The 26,139-nt window shown below is 38.2% G+C and overlaps 1 long non-coding RNA gene across 1 annotated transcript in view; it reads right to left on the reverse strand.

The window, feature by feature from the left end:
• Positions 1 to 25,596, reverse strand: part of LOC148184608 (uncharacterized) — a 56,215-nt gene extending 30,619 nt beyond the window's left edge. The window contains exon 1 of the long non-coding RNA XR_015772215.1: positions 25,554 to 25,596. This is a non-coding gene — a long non-coding RNA (uncharacterized LOC148184608). The remainder of the gene's footprint in view (positions 1 to 25,553) is intronic.
• Positions 25,597 to 26,139: the final 543 nt, after the last annotated feature.

Genomic DNA, 26,139 nt, shown 5'->3' on the forward strand with positions numbered 1-26,139 from the left:
TGTTTCAAAGAAGCTGGAGTCATTGAGAAAAGCTACCTTCCTTTGCTACTTCATAGTTAAAAGTTCTGAATCACAATGTTCCTCTGTCAAAGCAGTTTCCCTCTTACCAAAAAGCTGGGTCATCAGAAATACAGACACCTATATAACAAAACAAAATAAAACAAAACAAAACAAAAAATCCATTGAAGGCAGTAGGAATCCAGCTTTTTTTTTTTTTTTTGGTGCTTAGGTCTGCATCCCAACCTCATTTTCAGAGTGTTCTCCTTTCTTTTACAGGGCACAAGCAGCATGCTCTCCATGTGGATGCCTGGTCAGTAACAACTGGAACAGTTGGCATCGCAGCCTGAATAACAGAGCAGATCTAGTGGGTCAATAAGTTGCACATCTACTGCTTTTCCTGTCTGTCTTCAAGGAGTCATGAAGTGGTGGGAGAGGAGTTTTCAGTCCTCTCTCTTACAGGCTGATCTCTTTGTTGCCCCGCAGTGTTGTTCTTCATGAAGCTTTGTTCTCAAATATTTGATTTTGCTTTCCTGATAAAAATATGGTCAAGAGAATCATCTGTTAGCACCTGGCATAGTCAGTGGACAGATTCTAAATATCCTAGAGTGGTTTTGTTTGCCAAATTTTTGGGCTAGGGAGAATTGTATGAGTCAGCTTTTCCATCAATATAATTTGCCACATCTTCTGGAACTGCTCAGTGAGTTTGGGTACATGGGTTGGTTTCCACACTGCTCCTATTGTTTTTCAGGTTTTCTCTGATTCTTTACTCATAACTGAATGCCACATGCCTAGCAAACAGGGCGAAGACATCAAACCAAAGATCAGGCGCACAGGCCATCTCTCACAAGATTTTTCAGGTTTTTTCTGCTGACTTTTTCCCTGTCAAGTGGCACACAAATGTGCCATTGAGGTTTTTTTGCACATATTCTCTGTTCTTAATTAACCAGCTCCTTAGGGAGTCAGTTTTATTCAAAATACAAAGCAGACACTACTATGACAGCCAAATATATTGTCTCGGAGAAGTAGCAAATAAATAGATCCCATTTGTCTTCAGGTTAACATGGAAGATGAGGATATGTAGCAGAAAACACATCAAGTCCTATTGCAAGCTCTTGGGAAAGTTATGTTATATTAACCCAGTTCCATCTGCAGCTCTGGAACTTGAGAGCAGCAGCAGAAATGGCCAAGTAGCTTCCAGCTGAGTAAGCACACATTTTATATAGCAGCTTGTTTTAATAAAGCATTGTTCTCTCCTATATTGAGGGTCCTAGGGCTGTAAGCAGCACAAAATCAAAAGAGTCTGTGGAAAGTTTAAGACTCAAGAAGAACAATCATATTTATTACTGTCAGAATTTACCAACAATGTTTGCAAAGGCACTTAAAATGGAAATCTGCCTGTCTCATGCTGAAGCATCACAAATGAAACAAAATACCAAACAACTTTTCAGTCTGACTAGGACATCTGCTAATTCTACCTCCTAGTCAATCTCTGAGGATAGTATTAAATAGTGAATGAGTTGAATTTTAGTCTGCTGCTGAGGTGCAAGGTTAAGAGCATATGAAAAAGATTTAAGTATTATTAAGAGAAATTACAATACACATAATTTCTTTTGTATTTCTCAAGAAACCTAAATGACATTTAAAAAGAACTTCAAAAATATTCTGGAAATATCCACATGCAAGGAAGATTGAAACCACATGAGATGTGGGCATTGACATAGGTCAAGGACACCTTCTGAAAGCATGTAATGTAATAAGGATATTCTCATTAGCCTTGACAAGATGAAGTGCATCAGATAAATTCACAAAAGCAAGTCCTATCAGTGGCATTTGTGTTGCATAGATGACATCTGTCATAAACAGCTCAGTTTTGTGAAAGGCTTGTTTTATGAAGCTTTAGTATTAGACCAGATGACAACAGGTTCCAGCCTAGGTGGCTGTGGTGACTCAGACACATTTACAACATTGACCTAGTCTGTACATCACATGTCCATTTTTCCATTCTCCATATCATTGTGCTACAGGACATAAGGGGTTGATACCCTCAGCTCCTTCCAGTCCCATCCAGTCTGAATTTAGAGCTGCCCTAGAACTGGTTTCTTGTTTCCAAGATACACCATCTTCTCGTTCTATCCGTACTTTTTTTAAATAGCAAAAGGTTTTCCCCACGCTTTGCATGGATTTTTGTACATTGGTAATTCTTAACATTTTTAAGCCTATCTGCCACTGCCCTGAGTGAACTCCTGAAATGACAGCATGACTATTCTGCAGAGAAGCCACACGGAGCTGCACGATGCTGATTAGAGGAGGCCCTCCCACCCAAGCGCCGTCTTTGGCAAGGCGCTGCAGCCCGCTCTGTCTCGTAATGACTGTTCTCTCATTGCTGCCTCAAAGCACTCATGTTCCCAGGTCAGGCATGAAAATGAACGACTAGCATTTCTTCTGCAGGGTAGATGCAATGCTAGAACTGCGTGAATAGTACCTTGTAGCCACCCTAGCCCAACGTGGGGCCTCTGTCAGATTTTCTGAACAGAAGAGGGTTGGGTCTGGCTGATAATTTGGGAAAAAGATGAGAGGGGAAACCCCCAGCACAGCAGGAACTGAAGTTAGTGAAACAATAGCTGGAACTCTGACTCATTGCTGAAGCAATGTCCAAACATGAGCATCAGAGGACATGTTGTACTGCAGAAAGAGCCAGCTTCTGTATAAGCTGCACACCAGGAGACCTAAAAAATTCTTAATTTTGAAAAAGTCAAAAATCCCTCTAGACATTTTTCAAGAGTGAGATCATTATTCCCCAGGTGGTTTTAGATTTGGTAAATACATTTTGCCAGACTCCAGCAATTTAAACTGTGTTTTAGCCCGTTCTTTCCTTTTCTGTTTCCTACAATGGTAGAATACTGCGCCATGAGCAGTATTAACAAGTCTCTGTATTCACTTACCATACAGTTAGTAAATGAGTGCTTTAAAAGTATATCCTGACTTAAGCTATATGCAGAAAGCTATATCATGCAGAAAGTTTGAAAAGTCTGCTGAGTTCAAGAGCTCTTGGATTTGTTGAAATGCCATAAAGGAATGCTCTGTTTGGGGCAAGCAGACAGTCCAATCATGTGCGTAGTATGATCACAAAGCCAGGAGGAAAACAGAAAAAAGTGAGCTCACCTGTTTGCCTAAGGCAAACCTTTTTGTTTCTTAATCCAGCTCTTGCTCTCACTACCTGAATGAAATCATACTTGGAGGAAGCTTGTCCTCTGGGTCAGAGGTGCAATCACAAGACTGCCTTTTCTCTTTTGCCACCAGTTTTGCATTTCAGGAGTTGATTAAATAATTCCTGCATAAGGTAAACAGGACTCAGTTCAGCTGAATAGAACAGATTTACCCAAGATTTCAAGAGAACACTAAGAAATGCAAAACAGTTTAGGCAACAAGCTCAGTTTCAGAGGAAGATATTCACTGCAGATTCTTAAGAATGAAAACACCAGCTGAGTCAAACTATTTCAAAGCCAGAATATTTTATATACTATCAGCTTAATAAATGGAAAAATGTGTAAATCTGCTCCTTCCAGAGCATTATAAAATGGCATTACATAGGAGATTGATTTCCAGAGCTCCCAGGAGTATGCACTCTTTTCCTGATGCACATGTCTAAGCACCATTAACACAGTTACCAGGGGGACAATATACATGTCAGTATAAAATACATGATCAGAACCTTCTGAATTACAACTCCCTAATTAGTGTCCCTGTGTCAATTATCCCATTCAGGATGTCAAATATTTCATGAGGATTAAATTTCAAAATACACAGTCTCTCTGACATATAAAATCCCAAAAGGCTGCTCAAACATATATCAATGTTATTGTATCACATACAGCAGGTGAAAGATTAAACTGTCTGCCACATAGATCTACAACTTTAAAGCTACCATGCTTTTGATACCATTTAATTCGGCTCTGCAGCTTCATCCATATACTTCTACTTTTGGGGATACACACTGTGCCAAACAGGAGGGAAAAAAAATAAAAAAGGATTCAGGTTTTCAGTCAACATTCTCTCTTCCAAAATAGTGCCAGCATTGTAATTCAATACCCAAATTGAACCTCTCTGACCCCTCAATCCAAAAAGAAAGGGCAGGGCAGAGAAGGAGAGGAAGAAGAAAAAGGGGCTCTACAATGCCAACGTCTGAGAAATCTTTGCTTCTTGGCATTCTCTTTGCTGCCAGGAATGCATGCAGCTGGGACATGAGCATATCCAGTTAGAAACATTTAGGCTTTCAGATTAAATCAAACTTCCTCTAAGAAATCTGGTAACACATTAATATTCAAGTTTTAAAACAAACTTGGACTCCTCTATTAGAGGAAGTAGATCTCTGGGTGAGCAAAATAACACTGGGCTGATTCTACAGGGCAGATGAAAAGTCAAATTAAAATCTCTCTATAGTCCTCAAACTGAAGTGTTTCCAGAATGAAGATGAACTGGTGAATTAAGACCTAAAATATTTTACACCAGGGACAGTTCTAATGCCTCAAAATTTGAAATTTTTTAAAGTTTAATGTTTGGTTTAACTTGTTAACCTTTCCCTGTCACTTTTCCACAGATGTCTCGATCAAAATGTGGTTACATAAAAACACTCTAATGAGCAAATTTACTGACTGAAACTAGAACAAAGAATCCTAATTGATTATTCAAGCAAATGCACAGAAAGCAGAGGTTATAATTGTAAATATTGTGTCAGAAACTCAGCCCTCACAATGACACTCATCAATTTGAGATAGAAGCAAGTACCAGCAAGTCTAATCTGCTCATTGTCATTAGAGAACACAATAGACTACTCTTGGACAAGCAACAACTCAAATATTAGTTCCAGAAATAATTAAGGAAATCATTTAAAATATCAAAGGAAAGAGAATTATGTTTGGCTACCAAGAGGCAAAATACAGCAAAGAAGTTGTCTATTGCAAAGAAGTTTTCTATGACAAAGAAATATCCAGTCCCAGTCAAGGGTTTCTTGTACTCCATTTGTGCTGTAATAGTATATTGAGACATGCAAAGATAAGAGATTAGAAAGAACCAAATGTTGTGAAAATTCAATGTTCTAAATTGTAGCAGCTTTTAAGATCTCAGGCCTTTTCTATTAGTGAAATTAAAAAAAAAATTAAAAAAAAAAAAAAAGTAAATGAAACCAGAATGCCTCAAAATGCCTGGAAGAGCTTTATGCATCCATGAACTACATTTTACCAAGCAATTTCAAGGATATTTCAAAGTCCTGGAGTAAAGCTCCTGCCCTCAGAGCTCTCTGTAAGCAGGACATTCCTTTTTCCCACCCCTGTGGGAGCTGTGAACCACTGAAGACAAGGACCCTTATTAGACACACACAGAGCAAAAAGTGCAGTGTGGTTCCTCCCTGTGCTCTCATCTCAAAGCAGATCCTGAACACAATTCCAGCAGAAATAATACCAACAACTAGTGACAGACAAGTACTTTCCCTTTAAAATGTATCCCTTTTCCAAATTACATTTTTCTTACATCTGCTGTTTCATACCAACTCTATTAATAAAGGCAGACATCATTTTCATCCTGTATTATCCTTTGCAGCAGTGCCCAAGTTCACCAGTTCATCAGTGTGTACTATGCTTTAATAAGACGGGGTCAACCTAATTTCCTCCTCCTTGTGCACTCTCCCCACAGCTTCTTCACATGTTTCAGCTTTACTTTGAAGTGACTTCCTCGCCTGGCATGCTAAAATCCAGAAACAGAGTGCCTATCATTATGACTGCAGTTCATGCCCTGACTAGTCACAGCAGAAGGAGAATTAGACTATAATCTCCTAAACAATGTAGAATCTGTAAATCAAAATCAACCAGCTCTTTTTGGCATGTAGATCAATGAACTCATGTGGGGGTATGAAAATCCAAGAAACTCTTCTAAGGTAAAGTCAGCCTCAGTGTATGAATTTGTTCAGCTTGGATTTTTTCCTATCCTCTGCCCCTTTATGCCCTCAAAAGAAGATTTCGGAAAACGGTTTTTATTGCATCCTGGAAAACAGCAGCTTCTGCTGGATCAGGGGACAAAACAGGCACACACAAGTTTAGAATACAAACAGTACAGAGAATCAAAACAACCTACCTTCAGTGCTACCCCACCTGACGGTAAGGATGTTTGCATTTCTTTGCTCTAAATATAAAAACAAACAATAGTGGCTGTTCTAATCAAAGGAGTATTAACATGTTGCCAAGAAAATTTACAATGCATTAAAACATTTATACAAACCCTAGAGTTATTTCACTCAAGAAACACAAACTACCATAGCCATTTACAAAAAATATTTGGACAGAGTCAGAGGAATGGACATGAACCCGATAGAGTAACACACAGTTTTTTGGCATGGAATAATAATTTCCACAGCACAGTGTATGATGGGTTTCTACTTGCAGAAGTGAAGCCCTATCAGGCTGACTGATACGTCGTCATGCACAGAACTTAACTGGGATAGCCCAAGTCCCACTGACACTTTACAAGTTACTTAGAATCTCACAGGGAACTCACTTCCAGTAGCACAAGGGAGCCTTAATACAATCCTTCAAATAAGTGTCCATAATGACCAAATTTTTCCTAATGAAAAATGTTGAATCAAATGCTTATGGAAAAGAGATTTAAAGTAAATTTTTTTCTTTGTAGTCCTCTTTGGTTTCTCAGCTTTGATGTTTGCCAGGTTCCTCAGACTTTCTGGGTTTTTTCCCTAATGGCTGCAATGCTCCAGGAAAGGAGAAGGTGACAGAGGCCAATCTGCTGACCACATACACCCAATATGTGCTTCCTAAGTCTTCCTCTTAGTGACATTTCCAAAATGGAAAATTAACAACTACCATAAACAAAAGAAAACCTGTAATCTTAACTCCTCTTTCCACTCAATTTTTCATGCCAAAGTGGACCAGTGTGGAGAGAGAGGGCCTCCAGAGTATCAGCTTTAGTAAATGGGGACACACAGGATAGCGTGAAACAGTTGGAAGGCCAGGTTTAAACATGTAACCTGAAACACTGGAAACTAGAACTCACAGTGGGTCTTAGCAACAAAATCAACAATATAGGCAGCGCATGACATGTGATCACCAAAGCAGAAGCAAGGTTGCTTAAATATAGCCTCTGTAGGTATTAGAATATTTCTGAGAAGTACACATCAAGTGCGAGACAGATGCTACTAATAAGTAGAGCTTTAGACATTTATTTTTGTATTTAAATATCCAGCTATATTTATCCGAAAGACATAACCATACCATTCTTGACAGAAAGGTATGCAAGTTACTTACTGCTGTCTAGACAAAAAGATTTAAAACTGGAAAAGATAAAACCTTTGTAAAGGAACATGGAAAAGTGCTTTAAGAATCCATGAGAAGGTCAGTATCTCTGCATTTGAGTCCCCAGAGCTCTGGTTTTAAGAGCTTTCTCTGTTGGGGAATTTAGTATATTCACTATTTCATAAACAGTTTCCTAATGCTTGTTCTTGAACCTAAATTGTTTGGGTTTAGGGGCAGAGGTTAGTAAGTTATGAAAACTCTAGAAAGCTGGGAAAATCAATCAATCTTACAGGCAGGAGTGTTGTCTGATGATCATCTGACACTTTTGAAGTTGTGGCCACAGTGTGGTGAACCACTTCAAACTAGGATATAAAGATATGAATCATGTACAGTGAGTAAGCTGTCCCGCTTCCAAATTTCCTGAAAAAAAAAAAAAATCCAGACTACCTGGACACTCACCCTAAGTGTTTGGACAGCTTTAAATGATCCTGTGATCTCAGTGAAGAAAATGGTCTTGAAATGAGTTACATGTTTCACCTCTATTTATAGCATAACCATAAACCAGACCTGCTAAACAGAGGTTTCCCAATCTCTGCTACAGATATTTGGTACCATGTGGTACATAAAGCTGGAAGGAAGTAGCATACAAAAGAGTTACCACAGACTTCAAGGAGCAGAAAGGTATGAAGAATTTCACAAACTTCCCTAAATATTAAGAAACCAATATTTTTTTTGGACAGGGTAAATATTTCTCCACCACTACACCCCTTAAGATTTTAATCACCAGCCCAAACAGACTGCAAGCAGTGCTCAACACTTCAGAACATCAAGTCCCTATCAAGAGAGAGCTCTGGATAGGCACAGGAAAGAAATTGTTACAGTTCATTCCTTGATCACCACATTTGCACTGCACAGAAGGAATAACTAACCAAAGAGAAAGCCCAGGGGACAAAAACTCAGTGTGCTGGCCTTTATAAAAGTCATGTCTCCCATTCTGCAGGAAGCAGAAGTTCAGGTCATGGACAAAGTGCACAGCAGTGCCCAGAACACAGCCAGAACCTGTGGGCCTCTTCCAGCCACAAGCTAGAGAGCTGCAGTCCACACAGCAGGAGTACACATAAAGGTGACGTGGTTCAGTCATCTCTCTTTTCCAAAAACTTTCCATAGGCAATTGAATAAGAACTCACGTTGCTGAATACTCGCCCTTATTCCCTGAGTAGATGAAATCACATCAGAAGCTACAATTTATGTTATTGCACTCATTCTACCTTGAAATAGTGATCCTAAAATACTTCCTAGTATCAGTCAATATAAGTTTAACAAAATCCACACAGCATGAATGCTAAACAATAACTTCACAAAATCAAGTTCTTGTGCACAAGTACTGCTCTCATTGACAAGGAATTTTTTTCCTGTGATTTACTAAATCTCTTCATGGAACTATGTGCAATTTGAGATAAGCAAAGGTGCAAAACTTATTTCTGTCTTGATACAAAATTATAGAAGTTGAGCCAGAAAGTACTTTTAAAGGTCATTTTGTTTGTCCTCAAGCCAGAATCAATCCTTGCGTCACTTGTTACAAGTGTACATTCTCAATGATTGTGGCTTCATCACCTCTCCAGGCTTGGCCATGTTTATGTTTACAAAGCTTTTCCTAATAACTATCCTGACTCTCCCCTTGTTCTTTCTTATTATGTCTGCCATGAACAAAAAAGAACATATTACTCCTTCCCTCATTACAACAGTATGGTTCTTTTGTATCTTAATTACTGCCCTTCCATCTTCTTTTTGGAGTGCTTAATAACTACAATTTTTCAAGTTCTCCTTGGCTACAGTGCTCCAGAGTCCTTTCCAGTATAAATTCCTAGAAGATTACTTCTGCAGGCTGCATTCTGTTTTTCATATACATTCTAGCTGGTCACTTAGCTTTTTAATAATTCATCAATTTATGTTTAATTTGATTCACATTCCCAGCTCTTTTCCAGAGAACTGATGTCTATTGTATTACCCCGTCCTGTATCTGTGCAGATTACTTCTGCCTAACACTTTGCATTTGTCCCTATTGAACTTAATCCTATTTTTTTCAGATGATGTCTTCAATTTGTCAAAATCATTTGGGATTCTAATTCTGCTTTCCACATGTTCAGAATCACCCCCATCTCCTGTCATATGCAAATTTACTGCATAAAATATTATTCATTTATTCAGATAATTCATGAGAATATTTAACAATATTTAATTGAGAACAAGCCCCTGTAGAAATTCCTCAGTATATTTCAATTAAACAATATAATCAGGTCGCTATTATCTAGTTTCTCTTTTAATCCAGCTTTGCATTTACTCACAAGACTTCATTTCCTTAGCTTTCTGGTGGGAGAATCATTTAAAAGAGTCTAAAAATTTAAGTGACATAGGAACTGGAGTCTTAGTCTTTCCTGAGGACCCGTTACCTCATCAGAGCAGGAAGCTTGCTGTAATTTAAGAAGTTGTAAGATATTCCCCCTGTCCATGCTGTGTTGAATTTACTTGGGAACGTTTAGAACGTTTTGAATTTTTTCATAGGGATGTTGGTGATTTTCTCATTGAGTATGAACTGACAATCAAATATTGGCATGGAATATCATGCAAATTGATTTTATGCAGAAATCAAAAGCACTTTTGAATTCCTTGTCAGCAAAATATATTCTTCAAATTCTCACTATTATGGGGGCAGCATCTGTAAGAGGTCTTGAGTAGGCATAGAACCATGAATCTCATATAAATGATGTATCTCATTGATCAGCATAGCAGAAACATCCCCGTGTGCTGATTTATGTCTCAATGCCTCAATGTGGGATAAAGGCCCCCACAAAGTATATGGATACCATGTGGTAGTGAATCAGTTATGCTCATTCGGATCACACTCAAAGCACTTATGTCATATTGTTGACTCTTCAGCCACCTGCTCTTGACAAGGAGGTCTGGCACACAGTGTTTGGAGCATACTTGATTTGCTCCAGTCATGCCCTGTTCTGGCTATAAAATAAATTGTCATCGTTTTCATATTAATATCTTTTGAATACAGCCATTTTTCTGTACATATGCATAAATGAGATGGAAAAGGTGCAAGAGACACATGGTTTCTTTGGAGGAATAAGTTTTGTGCATCAGTCAGATGCTATAGGCTATCTAAATACACATCTGTCAAATGAAAATTGAGTTAAAAATGAAGTGGCACAACATCCCTGATCAGATTTACTACTAAAATAGATGATGTACTTTTTATCTGATGATAAGTCGTGTGGAAGACGAACAGGCATTCAGATGTAAGAATCTGATAGAATTACCCTTGAAAATAAAGAGGTTGAATTATTAGATTTTATGCAAAATAAAATACAAATGCACGATATGCATAAACAACTCCTGCTTCAACTCCATATGTAACAATTAAAACAAAATCCTCACTAATCCTAACAATGGTTTCTCTAGTCACTCTATGTCTAGGTGTGGGGAGTTTCTGCATTAATAGGTGGGAAAAAAACATAAAAATTAATTGTTTTAATGAGCCACATGAGAATATGAATCTAATTGTAGATCAGTACTTACTAGATCTATTTGGCCAAGAATATTACTGAAGTTTTCTGTTCACAGATGATTTTGTGCAAAATGTGTTGCTGGAAGAGCATCTTCACTTTTGAAATGATGCTTAAAAAAGAGAAAATAGAATTTCACAAGTTGTTTAGGGAAAGATTTTCTTTCAAGTAACCTAATTTAAAATTGAGTTATTCCAGATTTATATTAAATAGCTCAAGCATAGCATGAAGCTCTTGCTGGTCATTAACTTCTGGTGTCATTTATGATGTCTCTGCAAAGAATTAGATATTTATGTGGTTCTCTACTTGAAAATTTATCCAGAGTTTCAATTTTTCCTTTAAAAATATAACATATTATTAATGAATTTGCAGTAATAGGGAAAAAAAGAAAATAAAAAAAGGAAAAGAGTAATTTCATTTGAAACTGGAATTGACCAAACAGTCATCTGCAGGACTGTTTTGTTGAACATGTATGAATTTCAAAATTCAATAAATATGGACCTGGAGAGAGAAACAGCTCAAGCCACAAATAAAAACTACTGAGGTCTTTAAGAAATATTAGACCTGGCCTACGGGACTATCAGTTGCTTCACTGAAGACCAGGAGGAGTTGTCCTGTCAGAAGCAGTGACAGCACAAAAGGAAAATAATCTCTGTACTATTACCAGCCCCAGGGATTAAAGTGAACTATATTTCCATGTAGCTATAATTAATCAATATTAATACAGCTAATATTCCTGTCTTTGTCTAATAAAATTTGGCAACTAGCAAAACTAGAAAATTGTAAAGAGATAATTTATTACTATCCCTTCCCTCTTTTTACCCCATTATTGTCTACCTGTAAAAGGTTAAGATACAGTGGTCTGTGTGAACTTCTTGAAGATGACATCCTACTGAACAATAAATGGAAAAGAATTGGCAGATAAAAAAATTGCATACCTATTCCTTAGTAACTGTCTAGAGCTACAGTGGAACAGGGCAACTGCATTTTTCCCTCACTCCCACCCCCACCTGCAAATCAAACCAAGCCTTAAGGCAATTTCCTGAAATGACACTTTTAGCTAATGGGAAAGCATATTATAGGATGCAGAGAGAACCTATAAATGGTAACAAGGCTAAATTCCTCAGCTCTGGACCCCCATAACCTGTTGTTAATCTAGACACTGAGGAAATGGCGGCATGATGATAATTACTTCTCTGTTCCTCCAAAGGAAGTGCTGCACAGAATACTTTAAATAGAAGGAAAGAATATTGTCTTTTTAGTATTTTTATCATGCATTGTTAAGACACTGCATTCCTGGGGTGCATCCAACTGTGATGAAGCCAAGGGCACTGTCTACCTGATGAATTTTAAGTGGGCAGCAATTTACAGTACATGGAACTGATGAAATTTATTCCAGTGTAGGTACCACTGGTTCCTGCTGTATTCCAAATACTTGCAACAAGAAAAAATACACCTCTCCAAAAAATATCAAAACTGCAAAAATTTTTCCAAGACTGGCTTTCCATTGATTTCAGCAGGCAATGGGAAATGATCTAGGAGATGTTATTAAACAGCAAAATTTCACTCCATACCTTTGGGAAAAAAAACTCTTATCAACAGCTGAAAAGCCCAGAGGTTTACTGAGACCAGAAAAGGAAGACTCGCATAAAATGGGGATAGAAAGGACTTCACATGACCCATGCTGTGTGAAAAGACATTGAAACTCACTGCTTGCAGCCCCCCTAATGTTGTTTCTTCTCCCAATAGGATTTGAAAAAAATGAACGTATTTTTAGCGTACTTCTACTGAAAGATTTCAGCCAAACAGCATTCTAAGCATCTTTCTTTTAAAATAAAGTATTAAATATATAGACAAAGGCACTGTTAATGTAGGTCAGGATAAGCCTAAATTAACTACGATGCAGATTCCAAATATGACCAGCAGTCACAGAAATGCACTGAACTCAAGTCTTGCATAGTTTATAATCATGTTTGTCCAGTACAGAAAGCATTCATGCTGTGAGGTCATACAAGCCTTGACCAACAACAAGTCACAGTGCAATAAGGCTGCTCTGCTTTGGTTGTGCCTTGAGCTGTTCAAATTTGTCTGTAGTGAGAGCATGGTGGGGTGTGTCAGAAGACTGGAGAAGCTTTACTTCACAGGAGCAGTGGAAAATTTTACTGCCTGCAGTGCATATGTGGCTTGTAAGCACAAATGCCTTTGCCCACTTTTCTATGAAGACTCCTGCAAACAGTGAGATGAAAACAATACAAGGTCACAAAGGACACACAGATGCCTACTTTCCACTTGTCTGCCTTCCAGTAGGGTGACCCAAGTCCTCTTCAAGGTGAGTCTTGAGTCATGTCTAGAAGCTTTTCTTCATTTTGTGAGATTACGTCTTACCCTTAGCCAACAAGCTTCTAGAAGCATCTTTGATCCAGAGGGTGAACTACAAATCCTGGAAGATCAAAGTTACTCTTGAGATTTGAGTAGCTTGTTTCTTCCCCGTGAATCAAAACACTGGAAAATAGTTAATTCCTCTTTTTGCTCCTGTAAATTTGCTTCTTCCCATGGAAACAGATGAGGTGGCTGCAGACTGAATTAGACAGTCAAATGTTTTGAATGTGGTTTGTGCAGCCAGCTCTGCTCTCAGGAATCCAGGGCAGCTAATCTTGAAAGGAAAATGAGCGCATCCTTCAGAATCAAATACCTGGCATGAGTTGTGCAGTTTAAGCTATCTGCCATTAGTTCCAGCCTTAATAAACTAATCTAGAAAACAGCTTGCTTTCCCAAACTTGCTGCTTCTCTCAGTCTTTTTGGTTGAAGAGCTGTAACACATAGTGGGGACTCAATTGTGAATTCATCATAGATTTAGGAGATGGGAATTCCTAAAATCAAACTTTTAATCATAAAGGTTTAATCAAAAATTAACTTAGTTTAAAAATTAACTAAATTTTAAAAATAATTTCTTTTCTACCAAGTATTTAGTCTCATTATGTTTTACAGTTTTATAAATACCATATACACTATTAAAAATAACAGAGAGAGACTATGCTTAAGAGGTTGCCTGCAGGTGGCTACCATGTGAGCAATAGACACATTATTGAAGCAATTCCTTTTTGCAAATCTATGTCAGAACAAGAATCATTAGAATATTTAGATTCTTTTGTTGGCTAAAATCCTCTGACGTATCCAGCTCTCCAGTTGCAGATCTTTAGTGAAGATGAGTTACTGTCTTCTAAAATTTTTATGGGATACAAGCTGTCTCTCAGGACAAACAGTTCCTTTTGCAGGTCAGAATCAAAACCTGTTGCATTAAATTTTACTTGCTGTTGCCATGCCAACATGCTCTCTTTGCTCACACTTCATTTTGCACTCTGAATGGCATGCCTAATAAAAAATCAGGACTTTCCATTTTAGCCATCTCAAATGTACATCTGGACTCCATCCCAGACTGTAGGTTCCTTTAGGAAATATTCTAACTCCAGTTAAAAATACAGTTCTTAACTATTTAAAGATGGCTAGGCATAGTCTCACAGCAGGACTGAATTTTAACACAAAACACTTTGATAGGAAACTAGTATTCATATTTTCTGTTATTGTGGAGTTTGGTAAATCACTAGGGTAGAACATGAAGTTGTTTTCCATCATGAAGGTTGCCTATAAAAACTTTAGGTAAATTGTGGGTAAAAAAGAAAGAATCCTGTATCTAGCAAAGAATCTAAAGAAAATTATGAACTATGCAGACAGCATGGGAGCACTGGAGAGCTGTACAATTTTTTTGTATGTGAAAAATGTCTGAAGTTTGCCTCAGTTGATGGTGTAAAACCTTATCCAGCTGATTTCACCATGGGCAGCCTGTGATGGTGTCATACCACAGACACAAGCTGGGCTCTCTGTTCCCACTTCATTCTTGGTGTAGGAAGCAGGGCTGAGGCACAGGAATGCTGCCCAGAGCATTCCAGTGGGCAGGAGGCACTTTGCTTTGTCCCTCACCAAGCTTTACCCCAACCAAAGAAAACAAAGAGCAGGTTCTGAAGACACTGTAAACTTTGCCCTCACAGCTGAAGGCAGAGTGAAGCAGTGGCAGCCAGCAATAAGGGACAGGAGAGAAGAAAACAAAAAGTGATGGAGAGAGACAGCCACAGCACAAAGGATTCATTCTGTACCTCTAATAAGAAGTCTGGAAGTCCCCTACTGGGGAAAATAAACCATTAAAATGTTCATTAGAAAGAATATTACCTTGGGCATTTATTATTTATTGCAAGTCTTTATAAGCTGTTACTCTTGGGATGTATTCCAGTAAGTCCCCACGTACTCCCTGTCCTGCTCCAGTCTGTCAGCAGACTAAACATCCCACAGCAAGTGCCAGTGATGCTCTGTGGCATTGGGATGCTCAGTTTACAAGGGGGTTTCTTTTACATACACAGCTATTTGAGCTTCTGTCACTGAATCCACAGAGTACTTAATTTTAGATTATCTAAAGGAAAACGTTACGATCAAAAGTGATTGTACTCCACACAGTTTGTTCAGCAGTGACGGTGGTTTTAAGAAGAATAAAATAACATTGGAAATGTTGGTCATGTACCCAGTACCCAACACACAGCTCCAGCTATGTGCCTGCAGTAGCTTCTCAGCCCCATAATATGAAATCCTCTACTTGGTTGACCTCTAGCATTTGCTTGTTTTGTTTTTATCTTCTTCAGAATTTGTCTGTAACACAATTCTTCATTCACCATTTGAAATACAGAGTAGGTTGCAAAATTACATATTAAGGTTATATAGTTCTACCTGCACAACATGAAAGGCAAATACAAAAGTCTGCCATGAGGTTTGACATGTACCCCTACTTTCTCATTTCTTACTGGAAGTAGATACCAACTTAGCATACAAAGCATATGAAGTTTCCTATTGTTTATTGATTTGTGTGTTTCTTAAGCCAAACACACCACCATTCTCCCCATATCCTCTCAGATCCTACTGTAGGGAGCATGGCCTGCTGGAGCATGACTTTTCCAAAGGTTCTCTGTGCTCAGTATATAACCATAGGTCTGCCACACTGCTACAGCTGAGTCTGCCATTAGCTGATGAAGGCTCCCTTAGAGAGGAAATGCTGCCAGAGTGCCCATCTGAATTGGAACAGGAACAGCTTTAGAAATTTCTCACCCCTATTTATTATGTCACTCTGCAATTACAGAAATATTCCTACCAGCTGGCATTCATTTGAATGAAGACTTAGAGTCAGGATAACTTAGAGGTGAAAAATAACTTCATATTCTATAAAGAAGAGAACCTTCCAAAGACTTTTCACTTGGTCAGACTATCACTTGTGACATGCACTTTCCAGAAAGTTAGGTTTAACCACTTACTAGACTCTGTAAATGGACTAATTCAACTCTAAAGATATTAGAAAGGTAGCAGACTGCTTAGAGAAAATAAAACCAGTGTACCTAAATCTAAAGCACTTGTTACAAAATCTCTATGCATTTGATATCCTGATCTTCCTAAATTAAGAAGATTGAAGACACCAATATCAGAGAGACAACAGCTCACATAAATCAAATCTCCTCTACTGATCTAATTCTGTTGCTTTCCCAGAAGTATTCCTGCACTCAGGAGTTCTTTAATGATGAGAATGAGAACTAGGCTGTCCAAACACATCATGTAGCCTTGACAATATACAACGAACAAGCAATAAACAAAATGTTAAACTCCGCTTTCGGTCTGGGCCAGCCAACAGAGCATTAAACCCAGCAGTGATTCATCTACCAAGCCATTGTTCAACACAGTTAACATCAAGTAAATATTGATAGAGTAAGGTGTATTTCCATGTGTTCAGTCACTTATAACATTAATATAGGGAATAAAGAAAAGATGTGCTAAAGTATGGTGGGATGAGACACACTTGTGATAAGTCATAGGTATGTTTTTCCTTTATTCATATGCTAGGGTAAATTCCAAAGAAAGTTTTTCTCAAGGTACTTTGGGGAAAAAATTCAGTGGTTTACAACTGTACCATTTTATTCAGTTTGTCTTGTACTTGGGCCCATTTAATCATAACTGTTGAGCTGACAAAATTAATTATTTTCCTTGAAATAAGAGCTATTTTCAATATTGCAAAATATAATTTTTACTGGATTTTCTTTCAAAGCACTGAACCTGATCACAATGTCCTAGGCACACAAACAAAAAGGATTGCAATTACCTGGCAATATGGCATCCACTAAGACAAAGAAGTAAATTTTCACTATAATTATAGAATAATTTAATAATTTAATAATTAAAATAATTTTAATGCTGTAATAATAAATTAATAAATAAATTTAATTAATTAAATAAATTAATTAATGTAATTTAATTATATTGTGTTGTTACAGTTTAGCTTGAGGAGTTGGGGGGAACAAATTAGCTCTTTTAATCTCTGTCATAGAAGGAATTATCTAAACAGGGTTTTTTAGCATCCTTCTTAATGAATGTGCATCTTAGAAATTCTATTTTCTTCATGCTCAAAGCATATGAAAATTTAGTCTAGGTTAAGATTTATAAAAACATCAAACTCAACAGACTGGAGAGAAAGATAATACTTTCCATTATTTCATCTTCATCATCAGACAGGACACAAGTCCTAAATTCTGGTGCTCTGTTCTCTCCATACATGTAGGTGCAGTCAGTCAGCCAAGTGCAGTTGGAGTGTACGAACTTCCCTTGACATATGTTAATTGATCTCTGTGCCTAAGAACCTAAGGATATGGTTAAGGTATGATATATGCTTCTGGTACATGAAATCAGAGTCAATGTAATATAATACTGTAATGGGAAAAGAAACAAAGAATTTCTGTTCAGTGTGTGATTCTTCAAGTTACTATTTGCAACTTGCCCACTGTTAAAATCTGGCCTTCCCATGTTTTTTAAAAAGAGGAGTGACTGCACAAAGGTCCCTCACTCTCTGCAATAATCCCACAGTATTCAGAGGTTTATTCAGTTGTAAAACATTAGTTATATAGTAGATATCTATCACTTCTGTGTGCCACAGGAATCCCTGGCTAGAGACAGATGTCTACTCTGTGTTTTCAATAGATTTCCTCTATTACACCTCCTGAAGTTACTTGAAAGAATTTAATATTTTCACTTCCTCCTAGGTAAATCAATCCTGTGTTTTTCCTCCTGGAGTTTATTGTCTTTTTCTGTATTCTGTTTAGATTGAGGTCAATGTTTCTGGTCTCTGTTTCCTCCCCAGCTACCCCAACTCACTGCCACTTTTCCAGGCAGGAAAATCCCAAGGGACAGTCAGCAGCAAAGTGAAGGTCAGAGATTTCCCTGGCTGTCCTTCGACACCTTCCCGCAGCAGCCTGAGTCAGCAGTCAGCTTCTCACGGATTAGATCTGCCTGGTCTCTTGAGAGCACACACAAAAAAATAAAACTTCAAGACTGATGACTCCTTCATGAGGAATCCAGTCATTTCCAATTCAGTCTTTCACCCTAGCAGAATTTTTTCTTCACAACTGTTAAATGATTTTCTCTTTAATCTGGTTCATATCCTATCCCAGGATAGGATGTGAGCCAGCTGAAGTCTGAACAGAAATTTATATCCATTTCACTTCAGTTAAATTCCTATGTGGATAGCAAACAAGTAGAATGCTATGCACTTTTAACAGTTGGTCTTTTCCTTCAATCTTTTAGCGTATCCTTAAAAATTCTGAGTCAATCCACATTTCATAAGAGTTTCTGTTGTTCTTAGACACAATTTTTAATTAAGACTCCTTCCACATGAAATATTTTTCTGGAAGTGGGAAGATTTGTTTTAAAACTAAATCTAAACTTTCAAAACTGAGTATTGTTTCTCATTTCCGATTATCTAACACAAGTCAGTTTACAGCCTTCAAAAATGTGTCTTCAGTATTCTCTGATGTTCAGTGGAGTTACTGGTGACAACAGGATATAAGCTTTGACCAATAGAGCAGTCTTAGTCCAAATCCTGTCTTGAAGCAGTTTTTTTATGGCTACCCAGTAATAAATATGAGATGCAAATATAGCTCAATTATAAGGGGAAGGCTGGCTGACAAAATAAGTAAAATGCAGAGTCTTGCTGCAAGGGGTGGTTGATTCTCATGCAAGGTCAATAGATGGAGAACACAAAGGTTTCTGCAGCATTTTTCTGGAATTTCCTTGTTTGCTAGCACAAATTCAACTAAGACAGACAAGCATCATCACTTCAAAGCACCATTTTTTATTTACAGCAACAGGATGTACCCTGGAGTATACAGCCTCATGGTCCAGGCACTACTGAGGACACCAGACACTTGCCTTCCATTTCCCTGGGTCAATGCTGCTTGCATTTCAGTGGGACTCATGGTCATGTTATGCTCACTTCTGCTGTCAGGCTGGTCTGCCACAGCAAGCCTCAGCCCAGGTGGCAACTCCTGTGTGATCACAGGTGCAATGGAGATGGGATTCCCAGCAGCCAGGGGCTGCCTCAGCTAGTCAAGCTCCTGAAGGAAACACTGAATGGAGGAGCGTGTCAGGAAATCATCATTTCTCTAAGCCACAGATCTTCTTTAAACTCACTGCTCATCACAGGAAATACTTATCAACCCTTTCTGTGTCCAGGGCCTTCACACATCCCTTTGTGTGAGGATGTTTAGGTCAAGCTCACTTCTTTGTTCCAAGAAACCAGTGTTAATACCACCATCCACCTTAAGCTTTAGCACAGAGGACAGAAGACTTCTGAAGGAAACAGCAATCAGAACCTGACACCCACAGCACCCTTAGGATCCCAAATCCATATACATCTCACTCAGCAGAAAACCCCAGAGTATTTCCAGGTAAGCCTCAGTTGTTCTTATCTGAGGTGAACGGTACAGCTCTGAACATTTAGGTGACAGCTCTGACACACAGCACAGTGTTGCACCACCAGCACTCTCCACACTTCTAAATGGAAGGAGCCACAGCTGCTCATTTCTGTGCTCAAGCCACCTCTGTCACCATGAACAGAACTACCAAACCCAAACCTTCAGGAGATGTCAAATCAGGGAAGCCCATTTTGTGACTTCTGATGGTGCTTTCACCATGCCAGGACATTCAGTCTTGCCAAAATGGTATTACTTCTGAGCATTTAAGTACTTTAAATAGTACTTATAAAGAAATTACTTACAAAATTGTGTCTCTGGCCTTTCAGAAGCCATGATGACTAGAGATAGCCTTGCAAACTTTCACCCTGAACTGAAATTTAGGCATCCAAGTCTCACTTAAGGGCTTGAATCTTCCCTTTACCCAGTACTGATGAGCCTGTTTATGGCTGAGAATTGTACATAGCCTTGTAGATTAAGCAATGTCAAATTTCTTCCCTATCAAAGTGGTGGAGCAGCCCTAACACAGATAAAATGTGGGTCAGCTAGCATTTGGGAGAGTGCCAGGTTGCATATAATTCCTAGACAGCTCAGAAATTAGTTAGCATAGGCCAGAAACTGCTTCCAAAAGTGAGTTTGGGAGTTTTGAGTGGAAAAGGGTTCAATAGTATGGCCATAGGTCCTGCCAGTTGCAAATGTACTTAGAGCTAAGCCCTCACACATGGCATTGAGGGACAGACACAGAAATCCTTTTGTATCTCAGCAACTATGTCCCACAGTCTAATTCAGCAAAGCAAAGAGAAAGAAGGATACAAAGAAAAGAGAAAAAGTACATGTGTATTAATTGCACAAACGAGGTTTGTCCTATGCTGGGAACTTTCTGTTCTTGGAGAAAAAAAATTTTAAAATTCTGCTAACAACAGGACATACCATGTTCTTAAGTTATAGGGTTGCACTTGTAAAATGGAAACACAGGCTCACAGCTGATAAATAGCCAGAGAGAGCATTCACCAAGCTGATTATAAATATGTGCTCAGATAGCTCAGGGACTCTGAGGATTGAAATCATGAGATACTCCACATGGCAATACAGTTATTTAAATACCTCCTCTTCCACGGGGAGTTCAACCATTATTCAAAGAGAGGAAGCATATTCACTCCTGAGTGCTCCAGACATGGGACAGTTATGAAAAGCTTTCTGAACAAATGAAGCAAATTTGGTATCCTTCAGGGAGACCAAACAGCTTCTGTCCCAGCCTCAAAACTGACTCTACCTGAATGAACAGACTGGAAGGTAACTGGGTTCATGGACAGCAGCATTTGTTGAAGCCTGTCACTCCCTATTCAAGGGTTACTTATGAAAGTTAACAACTTTATACAATGGCAATAAATACAGCTGACAGCAAGAAAACAATTAGATTAACATAAACAGTTGAGGCTATAATGCTATTAAAAGGGACGCTCAAGGAAACTGCAGCCATTTCTACAGCTGTTTTGGAAAGTCTCTGGCAAAACATGCTGGATTGTCATTCTAAATGTCTGTGCTTCCCATGCTGGTTTCCTGAGGAAGGGTTTGTGGACGGACTTGTTTATTTATGACTTTTTTTTTTACCCCTCTTAGCTGTAGCTGTGGATTCCCCAGCCTTGTGAAAGTAGTCATTAGTTGCCTTTTTTGGCTTGGAGAAATCAGTGAAGAAACTGGCTCTTGTCCAGAGGGTTCCTGGAATTTTCTACCAATCTTGTGTAAGAGCTTAATAAAGTCAAATTCAATTTTATGTAAGATTTGTTCCAAGGCCATAGGTGTTTTGTGAGAACAAAGAGAAAAAGGACTGAAACTATATTTGCTGCTCTGAAGTAAATCATACCAAATGAAATTCACATGGAACTCGGTAAGGTGATCGTCCTCCAAGTGGAGGAAGACCACAGGTATCGGACTCTGTCATTTTAAATGAGAAGCAAAAGAAATCAGCATCACCTACTTAAACATACCCTGAGGCTATTTTGAAGACAAGTTCCTTGGCTGTGCCAGCCTAAAGCAGCAATAAACTCCCACAAAAACAATGGACAATCACAGCACTTATGACCTTCTGTCCCTCTAGTGTTGACCTTTTTTTCTCTGGGAAACAGAGAGCCACCTTTTCTTTTATGTTTTAAAAACAAACACTTCATCGCAAATGCCTCCCCCTCTGGAGGAAGGCATACAGAGCAAACACCTAATGGATTTTAGTCACGTTATTTAATATGCTACTAGAAAAAGAACAGATGCTACAGAAAAAGTGCATTCTGAACCCAGCATAACAGCATAAAATGTAGTAAAATATTAGCTCTTCAGAAGACATTTATGCACTTGGCACTGAACACATGAAACTGAACAAAATACTGTCTTACGCAGAGTGTAAGTCCTATTTATAGAAGTTATGTTCCTAACAAAAGCATCCATCATTTTCTGAAGTCTGCAATTCTGTGGTGATTTTCAGTCACATCCATAATGTGAACAATTGGTCACTCACACAGTACTGTACGCAGCACAACCGCCTCAATGCTGTTGTTCTGATCACTGATTACTGAGTTTGGCCTCTATTATTACATACTTATTGGGTGAGAGCCATGCAAAGAGTTTATTTCTCATTTCAGCTGGCTGGAAGGACTTGCCCATTCCTGACAATCATCTGCTTGGACTAAATTACAAACCCTCCTCATGCTTCAGGACATCTCGAGCTGTGTAAAGGTTGCCCATCTCCTGAAGGAACCAGAACGACAAGTTGACGTCAGCCCAGCTCCCCAGTGCTTCTTGCTGTGGAGTGTTCACATGCTGGCTGATACCAGATTCAATTTAAGATCTTGATCTTCAGATCAAGGACTGGGCCTCGTATATCTCATGTACTACCTTGCTTGACAGCTTACCATGACCTAGCATGACAGCTGTGGTCACTGGTAATCACTGCCAAAAGGGAGGATCATAGGAGTGGGTGGAAAGGAAATCAGACATTCCTGGCAGCTGGCCTGCAGCTCTGAAGCTTCCTTTCACCAAACATCAGACTGAAAACAGAGCTCTGCTTGCTGAAGAAAAAGTATGGGCTTCCACTTTTCAATCACTTTTCCTTAGTGCAACATAAAAATGGTTTCCTTTCTCTGAAAAGACAAGAGGAAAGGCAAAAAATGCATGTGTTCACTCGGTAGCGTGAAAACAAAGGGCCAGAGAAGGCTGTTCTTCCCTGGGTTGTTACTGTCATTTTTGTTAGCAACAGTAGATTAGGCAGGCAGGGAATGATGGTCCTTGGAAAGCAAAACAGAGAAATGTTTAGCATATAAACAGGGAATTACACAACACAGAAAAGTTTTAACTTGTATTTTGATGAGCATACTCATACACAGAAAATGATATATTACAGTAGAACTTAATAGGTTACTGTTAAATTTTCACAGATTCAGTAAATACCTACAATGCAGTTCCCCTCAAGGGCCCAACAGAATTGCCTCTACCTCCAAGGAAAATAACCAAAGTTTTTTCTCATAAATAATCCATCTGAACCCAAGGAAATTCTATGCTGTTTAGTCCCATAAACACTTCTCTCAGTAATGTGGAAGAGTTTCTGCTTGCTTGGCTAAAATTTCATCTTTTTTTAGGGCAGATGGAAGAGAAAGTAAGAAAGAGGAACAACAACTGACAGCAGTTGTGAAATCACACAGTCCACAAACCCATTGATTTGAAAACAAATAAGTAAGATTTAGTAGCTATGTCCACCATGGTAAACCCCCAAAATTCAAGAATTTCCCCAGCTTGTGGGCCTGCCAATAATTTCAGAACAATATTGTGAAATCCTACAGCTCTTTGTTCCAGCTGAGCTGGCTTAATTGGAATTCCTCAGCATTTAGACATATTTCCTTAACAGCATATGATACAAATAATCACTTCAGGAGACAGTCGAACATATAACACAGGCTCTTTTAAAAAAAAATATTGTTGTTATAAAAGACAATAAGCAAGACAGTTCCCCAACAGATTTTTGTCAAACCAAATGTGATCAAAACCATCCCAAAGTTTTTGAGGTTGTACACACTGACAGATTAAAAGCCTTTCTCTAATCCCATGGCCACAACTCTTTCAAGTGAACAAACATGCAAAGACATTTCAAGCACTATGGCAATGTTGACTCGGAGCATTGTTAACTCCTACCAAAAGGCTGTGGGAAACAGAGAAAAATGATAGAAGGTTTCGTTTATTAATCTGTGATGAAAACCAGGCTTCTGTTGATGAAGGGGGCAGGGGGAAGGGCAAAGATAGGCTTGTCTGCTTAATGTTTGGCCCAGTTATAGGTGATTTTTTTTTTTTAAAAAAAAAGCAAGCAGCTGAGCACATTGCTTCTGGCTGCGTCTTTCTGTAGGTTGCCAGTTGCCAGCACTCACAAAGCACAAGTTATGTAATGAGCTCCTATCAGGAATCCAAGTTCAAAAACATTTCATGAACCCCCATGCTGTTCTTGCTGGAGCAAATGTTTCTGATAATGAAAAGTCAGTATCGCCCTGATTCAGCTGTCTTGGCCCTCTCCAATGGCAGCACTTTTTGCTTCCCCTCAATCTCTTCTCCCTTCCTCACAACAATCCCTGCTTTTTTCTTAAAGGGACTCTTCCCTGTGCCCCTTCACTGGCTTGTGCTAGAGGAGAAGAAAAACAGAGGAGGAAGCATTTTTGCCCCTCCCATACCTCTGAAACAAGCTGGTTTTCCCTGCTTATTGTTTGGAAATACCTCATTTCTTTAGCAAGTGCAAAAGAAACACTGGGTTTACAACCAAAATATATTCATCACAAGGCAATATTGATAGAATAGCTTTTCTGATTTAATTTTGAGAATAAATACCTAAATTTCAGAGCAATCTTTCTCCCAGAAATGTGTTTACTTCTGATGGAATTATTTAGAGCGCTTTTCAGGAAAATTTTGCAATTTTTTACTGAAATAATTATTGGGTGACTTCCTGAGTGAGGAATTTCATTTGCAACCACTCTGCCACTTTCGTATCATTAAAATCAATCAGGGTAGCATAGGAGCATGTAATCAAGCAGGGTAGCATAGGTAGATAAGAGCATGTAAGTATTAAGGGATCTAAATTAGAGTGCATAAAGAGGAAATAATGCAGAACAGCTCTTTCAGTCTGGATTCATTGGGAGTTTTATGCCAGTATCTGAATGTATAAATATTAGTCAATATATTTCATCAGGTAAATAAAAAATAATCTACTTCCTTGGTTAAATTGAAATAGAAGAAACAAATTTAAATAAAATTGCAATAGAATCAAAATTAGTGTAAAATATCTGTACATTTTAGAGATATGTAAAAATATCTCATCAAAATGGAAGCTTGAATTCAAAACACTATTAAATTGTGATTCCTTATGATTCTGTTCCCAGTGTAGTTACTAATATACTTAACAAACAGCTCATTCTTTAAGAAAGAATGAAAAAATATTCCTATCATTGTGTCTAAGTAAATACAAAATTTAGGCCAAAGTATCTTTGGGAGGTTTTATCCATGACAGTCGGTGAAAAAATTCCCATGTCTTTCAAGCAGACTTCAACACAGATACTTAGAGTCAGGATATCTGGACAAAATGTATTTAAAAGATTTGTAAGGTACTGGAAAAGTATATTGATAGGAACTTTCAGAGTACAATTGGTTTAACTAATAAAACATCCATATTTAATTCTCAATGCAATTCATCACATCTTGAAATAAATGAGATGAAAATTGAAGAATATAAAAGTTATTTCTAAAATACCAACAGAAAGTTCTATTACTATATCAGACACAGTAATTTTCAAATAATTACTTAACATTTACAAAGAATTTTTTCTTTATTTTACCTTAAATTTCAGGGATTTTGTTTATTTGTCAGTTCCGGTTTCCTCAAATTGAAATGATGAATCCTAGAAAGAAGGGAATAAAAGTTATCAGGCAGAGTTTGTTTTTAAAAAATCAGTCTTCCATTGTGCTAGCCAAAGATCACAAGTACTTCTGCTCCATTAATTTGTGGTTTAACAAGTTGCTTAAGCTGTATGTGTGGAGGAAGAATACCCTTTGTGTCAGTAGAAAGAACAGGTAATGTTACTAATTTTAAACATGGATGGATAATTTATAATGAAGGCTCTTTTCACTTTAGTAACTCCAAACAGTAGTTATTTCTTTCAGTGAAGCAAACATCAATTAATTTATACCACTTTGAGGCACAGAAACATTGACCATCTTCCCAAGTCAATGAGAGAATCAGCAACAGCAGCCAAGTGCTACAGGTTTAAGATGCAGCTATAAGAATACTTTAGAAATAATACCTTAGAAATCAAACAAAACACAAGAACTGCCTATGATGACTCAGACCTCAGACCCCACAACCACTTCAGAAACCTCATGAGTTCTGTTTCCATGAGTTCCCAGTGAAAACCAGGCAATACT

This window comes from Pseudopodoces humilis, chromosome 3 (genome assembly GCF_049639895.1).
Source record: "Pseudopodoces humilis isolate 2021_Gansu_Grassland_sample_001 chromosome 3, ASM4963989v1, whole genome shotgun sequence".
Lineage (NCBI taxonomy): Eukaryota > Metazoa > Chordata > Aves > Passeriformes > Paridae > Pseudopodoces > Pseudopodoces humilis.